The following is a 7,521-nucleotide window of genomic DNA, read 5'->3' on the forward strand; positions in this document are numbered from 1 at the left end:
CTCTGTAAGATGGTAACTTCAATTCTTTGCATCCAAGGCCCAAATTATAGAGAAAAGGGTAGAGGGTAGTTCTGAGCAAGGACTTGAGATCACCTTTGAGCTAACAGCATGAGTTTCAGTGCATAGACGTGGAAACATCTATATTTTCTGCTCAGCAACCCCCCTTTTTTTTACAGACTGATTACAAAATAAGTCATTTCTTAATGTCCAGGTAGGAAGGGCATTGCAGTACTTGGTTTCATTATAATAAGATATACCCCACAGCATAACATGACAGTCAAGAGTAATTCTTTCCAAGACCTTTATAAATCTCCCCAATTCACAAAGAACCACTATATCACATAAGTTCCCTCATAATGTACGTATACAGTGAGTGAAAAACATTGTTTCTTTGAGCAACTGCGGGCAGGGTGTCAGACTCATACACCAGCCATGTAACCCAACACTACGCTCCAGCATCCCGGCCAGCAAGTGCAATTCTAATTCATGCTTCAACAAAAATACAAATTATAATATATTTTGAACCTGGAGGGTCATTTGCAAATAATGAGAAATGCAAATTTTAAATCAATGAAAGTCCGGGGAGTGCTATACCACGATGACCACTCTGGTGCCCTGGAAGGGTTACTGCAGCTTTTTTAAGTGTTTAATATAATCTCTGAAACAACGGAGGCCGTGAGCAAACCCTGATCATTTTGATTGACCATTTGGCCTGTGGCTCAGACCACCGCAGCATTGCCTCTAAGCAAATCACAGAAGATTGAAATTCTGAAAGAAGCTGTTGATTTCAAAGCTTTTAATGATTCAAATTTTCAATCAGCAGTTTTTTTCCCAGTTCATTACCCACAGACTCTGTGGATCAACCAATGTGTGCAGCCCATCTCCTCCTTAATTCCTCTCGTAATACAATCCTGTCCATCACGTTACCCAGCCCTGGAAAACAAAGCCAAGATATACATGTTAATTTTACCTTCATTTGCTTTGGCAGGATTCCAAAAGCATGGGAAACAAAGTAAAAAATCCCACCATCTCAGGAAGCTTCTAAAAGGAAGCTGATCAAGCCGTTGATTCCTTAACACAACTGGACTGATGGGAAATTGAATGTGAGCTAGCAGCTCCGGCTGAGATAAATGAGAGATGCATGTGAAAAAAAAGAGGGGGAGAGGAAAGAATCTTCAACCTCGAGTCCGAATCGTGTCCATCCCACAGTGTCATTCTACCTTGGGAGTCTGGAGATGAAAATGACTTGGCTTTGAAACACATGCAGGCTATTCAGGAAAGCAGCTGACAATTACAAGTATGCAGGGGGACACAGGGATAGGTTCCCACTGTGTAAAATTGCATGTTATTGAATTGATTGAGTTGTCATTCAGAAAAGGTGATTTTGGAAATGAAGCTAGCGGAGAAATAAATAAAGTAGAAATTCAGATAAGATTCATTCAAGTCCTGCCACCGGTATCTGTGAAATTAAAGGGTTGCAGCCTGTGAAGTAATATGATTAAACAATGGGGTTGAAGGTCATTCCTCACTACCCTTTTCTATAAATTATCCCATTTTCTCTTTGGTTCAATGACTGTCGCTCAACAGAGTCGCTTGCTCACTGACTCACCTGGAGCTGCGGCCAGCCAGCCTTGGTAATATTAAGTTATATGCGACTGATGAATCACAAAATTCTACCACTAAAACTGAAAAAAAAAAAAAAAAAAAGGAAAGAAGGAAAAGAAAAAAAGAAATCCCCATGTTGTCTTAAAGGTTTCCTAGAATCCATTTCCCAGCCACCACCTACCCTGACTTCCAGCCTTCTCAGTGTCCCCACCATGCTGTCACATCCCATGATTGACAAAGAACGCAAGATGTGGGGATCCCTGCTCCAGCCTTAGGGCATCTGGAGAGCTAGTCAGTAGTAGCACATAGCATGGTTTCTAAAGGCGGGTGGCAAACTCCTGTCTCATTAGGGTTACCTTGAGAGCCAAGGGAAGTCAACGCCAGATTGTGTCTTCTATGTAGTAGGTGCTCAAAAAAAATAAGGCCAGTGAATGAAAGAATTGGCAGTTTCCTGCAATAGCAGGAGTCCGAGGGAATAAGCATCAATCAGTGTTCAATTCTAGCAGATTTGTCCAGAGAATAAAACCTCAGCTGAGGGTGGGAGCAGAAGGAACAGAGCTTAGCTTTCTGGGGAAGAGAACTGGCAAGGAAGCGGCAAGTTTCCAAGACTTCAGCCAAGGAGACTGGGGGTCAAGTCCCAGCAGGGAATGCGAGCATGGAATGAGATGAACACAGCAAGTGTAGAGGGAGTGTGAGCTCACTGATGGTTAGCTGGTGCCTCGGGTGGGGTCAGCCCAGGAGCCAGGAACAGGGCAGGGAGCACTGCAGGAGAGGGGATCTTGGGGGGCGGGGGGGAGGCGGGGTGCCAGCTGAGCTGGGCCCAGGAAGACTGCTGAACCAACTCACCCACTCACATCTCCACCTTTCCAAACTGGCTCTCAGGTCGGCCCGCACTTCAATTGTGGACTTCTCCCTGTAAGGTATTTATTTTTTTCTCCCTCGTAAGGTATTTAATGCAAGAGCCTGCTCTAGTGGAAAGATCACAGAGGAGGCACTTCTGCTGTGACCTTCGTGTGCCCTCAGACAAGTCATTTAACTTCTCCAAGTCACAGGTCCCTCCTCATAATTGGGGGCAATGATCCAACTTATTGGAGTGTTTGAGGATAAAGAAGAGTCCGCGTCTGGCAGCGCTCTGTAAAGAATGTAGCTATTTGTGTGTTTCATATTGATTTCAGTGTTGAATTTGTCAAACTGAATTTTCTGTAATTATAGAAAGAAAGCGTTGGTTTCAAGAAATTTTAAGCATCAAGCAGGCAAAATGAGTTTTGGAGGTTGCCAGAGAGGCCTTCTCTGGGCCGCTAAAATCAGACTGCGATTGGCATCTACCCGACGCAGCTCCACTTAATCAGGCTCTGCTTGAAGCTGTGATCCACAGACACGTATGAAGTACAGTTAAGTATCTGCTGGAGGGCATGTAAATAAAACCTTCACTGAGGTAAACAGTTGTTCAGTTTTACAGCCCATTCACATGTAACCTTTATGCTCCATCATGATATATGGTTCCTACGCATTTGGAAGTCTGGGAACGTCATTCCATGTGGTGTCCTCTAAGGGACTGGCTGATAAACAGTTATCTACTCACTAGTTTTCAAGGCCCATGAAAACCTTTGCACTGGAATGCTGTCCCTAACTACCCATTAGTGGTCGTGGTGATTCCTGCTAACAGGATGCGAGCCAGTTATCCTGACAGCCTTAGTGGCACAGGGCAGAAGGTTGGGTGGGAGGAGGAGGAGGAGCCCATGTCTCCATCATGCTGTCTAAAGCAAAGACCGTGTCTGCCACTGGTGTGTCACACTGTGAGGAAACATGGAGTGCCTGCACTCTTAGCACATGGCCCATGTCACAAATATGAAAAGGTTCCAGAAAAGAACTTGGGTGCTATAAACAGCACCTGTTACTGAATCAAGCGACTGAACCCTCAGTACTCACCTTCTGCTGGTTTCACACCAAAATGACTGTGTTCAGCTGCCTGACACAATCGTAAGGCACAGACAAGAAAGTCGGGTATGTTTGTTTCACTTCCTGCTGACACTGTGAATTCTCCTGTGATGTAAGGCAAGTCTCTACTCCATTCTGGGGGAAGAAGCAGTCCACAGCTTGATAAGGGAATGGATCCAAATTTTACTTGCAAGATTGTTGGTTGGAATCTGCAAAGTATTTTTAATAGAAGTAACATTATAAATAAGAGTCTGAAACTGTTACCATGGTTATCATAATGACAATAGTTCCCAAGTATTGACTGCTTATTACTTGTGAGAAACTATGTTAAGCATTTTCCATGTAATATTCATGAGATACTCACAGCAAGCCCACAACATGAGGCCTACCCTCTCTCTTCATAGCTGAGAATACTAAGGCTCGGAGAGGCTAAGACACTTGCCCAACATCACAAAGCTGAAGTTTGAAGCCCGTGTTCTTGACCACTCACTCCTCCACAGTCAGTGGAGACCCTTGAGTTCTTCAACTTTCCCTATTTCCCAAATTTTAAAAGGAACAGTTTGAATTGGACAGTCAGGAAGGTATTTTGTCAGCTTTCTAGGCTAGCCGTCAAAAATCAGTGTTAACAATACACAGGTGATTTATGAGAACATGCGTCTTCGCAGAGGACCAAGGGAAAGATGAGAAAGAACATGGAAACCGGGGTAGAGGAAGAAGACAGAGACAGAAGCTAAAAGGGAAAGTCAATGGAAATGGGAGAGAAGAGGGCTTCGTGGAAGAGAACATGGGCATATGAAGATATAGGGAAGGGTATTCCCAGCAGTTTGAGCAAAAACGTGGAGAAGAAAGCTAGAGTCTGGAGAACGTGAAAAGGATCTGTGGAAGGACGTTGGAGGTGGATGGTGAAAACTTTGAGTGTCAAATCTAGAATGTTGGATTCTATTTCATCTCCTGACCAGTGCCACTTCCCACCTCATGTGGCTCCCATAACGCAAAAATATAATGAATGTTGGAACTGTTGTCAACTGGAAGACAAAAGAAGCAATTGTTGACACCTACAGAGACCAGATTTTTTTTTAAAGGGTGAAATTACTTAAAAGTCATATGTATTTTAAAAATCACTTTTTCCCTTGAAGTAATGAGACAGGTGATTTTTCACATTTTCAAAATACTAATGATAATCTAGCACATTAAATGATTATAAACATACATTATATGTGATCATGGGCCAGGTCTTCTGGTATATTTTTTATTTTGTACGCCATACTCAACATCCTGACAGTGTCTCTGCACTCAGCAGGTCAGTAAGCATTCGCAAATATCCAACCTTATCTAGGTAACTGGAATATTAAGCAGGGAAACTGAGGCAGAAGCCCAATTATGAATTCAGAGGTGTTTAAAAAGACCGCCACCCAGAGCCTCCTCGGGGACTCACAGCTCAGCCCACCACAAGAAAACATTGAATACTAGGCACTCTTCCTGGCCCAGGAGAGACACACACTCAGTGAGGGCCCTGCATACCAGGCATTTGAGAAACTCAGTCTCCTGGCCCTTATTCGTGGTCAAAATTAATCCAGGGACCAGTGGAGGAGAGCTGATAGGTAGAGGGCATCCATGAGCACTATGCTAAGAGGCCGATGGGGAAGGAGGAGAGGCAACAGGTACAGGACCAGGGCAGGGACCCTCCCAGACAAGACACACATGGTCTTCACTGGCCCTCTACAGCTGTGTGAGGAGAAGCCTCCTCTCCTCCACCTCGTGCTCAGAGACAAGACAGGATATTTACTTTAGCTTTGACTTGTTTTAACCCTGTGCCAAGGGAACACATGGTCCCTTGCCAGCCCCAAAAGGACAAGCCCAAACTCTCAGGCTTCATCCCATCCCTGCTGCAGCCATCTCAGACAACTTTTGGTTTTTCAAAAGCAGTACATTCTCTCCACTCTGGTCCCCTGTGCAGTCTCTTCCCTCTGGGGGGCACACTTTCCCCCCTTATTCCCTTCTCCACCTTCACCTGGCTTATTCAGTTCTGTATTCATCTGCCGGCTTACACAGGACTTCCCCAGGGAAGCCTTCTTCCCTCTGATGAGGCTGAGTATCTTGTTCTGTATAACCCAGAGGACCCATGGCCTCCCCTTTTTTCATAACTCTTAGCACACTCATAATTACTTGTTTGTTGTTTCCCCACCCCCACCCCCCAAGACCATGACTTTGTAAAGCAGCAGGGTTGTATCTGTCTTGTTTCCCACGGTATCCTTTGCATTAAGCACAGGACCAGGCACAGAACAGGTGCTCAGTAAATACCTGAATGAGTGAGCACATGAGCCTGGGTCCCATCTCTCTGGAAGGTCAAGTTCCTGGGAATTTGCATTAGTCTATTGTGAGCTCCTGAGTCTGGGACAGAGCCTGAACCACAGCATGGCTGTGATGCCTGGCTTTGCTGCTGGAACATTACAGAAACTCAAAAATGGGGCACAGGAGAAGGGAGAACACAGGATGAGATTCCCTCACACCAAGCCCTCCCCTCTGCCCAACCCCAGAAGACCAACTCGAATTTCAGCAACTATAGGAAATCCCCTGCCTCCCCCACTACAGGCCCAAATCAGCTTCCTTTTCTCAAGTCCTATAGACCTTAATGGCTGTGCCGTTCATGTGACACTCATCACCTGTCTTTTTATGTCTCTCCCATGAGCTCCTTAAAAGTAGAACCTGTGTCTTCCCTTTCCTTTAATCTCTTGGCTCCTAATTCCCTGCACAAAGTCTGTGCTCGATGTATATGTTCATTGGGAGCTAATGAGAAATTGAATTCATTCCCAAAAAGATTTTTATAAACTCCTTCCCTGGCAGACTTGGAAAAATAGGGTAGATTTGTAGGTGTGTGGGAAAGCCAAGTGAAGGACTTTCTGGAAACAGAAAGGTGAACTATGTGAGTCCCTCTCCAAGCCTACAGTTCTATGAAAATCAATGTCCTGTCAATACTCTAAAAATGAGAAAATGCTCTTTTTGTCTTCCTTTATTTTAGACAAATCCTGGCTTGTCAGATATGCTCAGGTTTCAGAGGGCTCTGGAACAGTGGGCGGCATTCTCCACTCTGACTTTCAGTAAACACACTGAGGACAAATGAGCAGTCTGCTTGGAAAAGCTGAAGATGGGTTCCTTGTGGCCTAGAAAGGATCAGCAGCACCACAGAGGTGGTCCTGTTGCTTCGTGGATGGAGGCGAGGCTTCCCCAAGGGTCTTTCCCTGAGGTCCTGTCCACACCTACTGGCATGCTGCTCTGGCCCACAGATCATGTGGGAAATGTTGCCTGGCCTTTGCACCACAGCTCCCCCTTAAAGAGCTCTGCAAGGCTTTTCTATGCCTTCCCTCGTGGGGAGAGACAGGAAAGGCCCCCTCAGAGGGACCCCTGGGCGTGCCGCTAATCCATTCACCTGCTTCCATGTCACATTTAATTACTCACTCAATACAGAATTATCTGTACTGCTACTCCAGACTAATGAGATGCTGCGAAGCCTTCCAACTGGGGATTACAAAGTGCAGCGTGTTGCTCCAAGGTCGGTTGAGATTGTTCTAAAGCTCTGATTACTACACAATCACCTTCTCTTTAACCCATAAACCTTTATTTCTCATTTTTCCAATGGATAAAATTATAGAATACTGTGGACGAGGCAAAGGGTGTTGCTTGGTTGTTTGTTTTAACTTGAAAGCCTTAGTGATCAATACCTAAATCCTCAAAGCTCCACTGAAGCAAGCTCTCTCTCACTAATCTCCCAAAGGGGGTAGGCTGACCTTTGCCTCATAAGAGCAAGAAACTACAACCTCTTGATGGCATTTTGCACGGAAGTAACGCAAGGAGTCGGATAGATGTTGTTTGAAGTACCCCTGCAGGCCCACCTCGCTTAACAATCTCAGAGAGCCGGTGCCAATTTTTTATTCCAATTCCTCATGCTGTAGATCTGCCACAGGTGGTAGGACGCTGCAT

Source organism: Canis lupus, chromosome 6, assembly GCF_048164855.1.
Source record: "Canis lupus baileyi chromosome 6, mCanLup2.hap1, whole genome shotgun sequence".
Classification (NCBI taxonomy): Eukaryota; Metazoa; Chordata; class Mammalia; order Carnivora; family Canidae; genus Canis; species Canis lupus.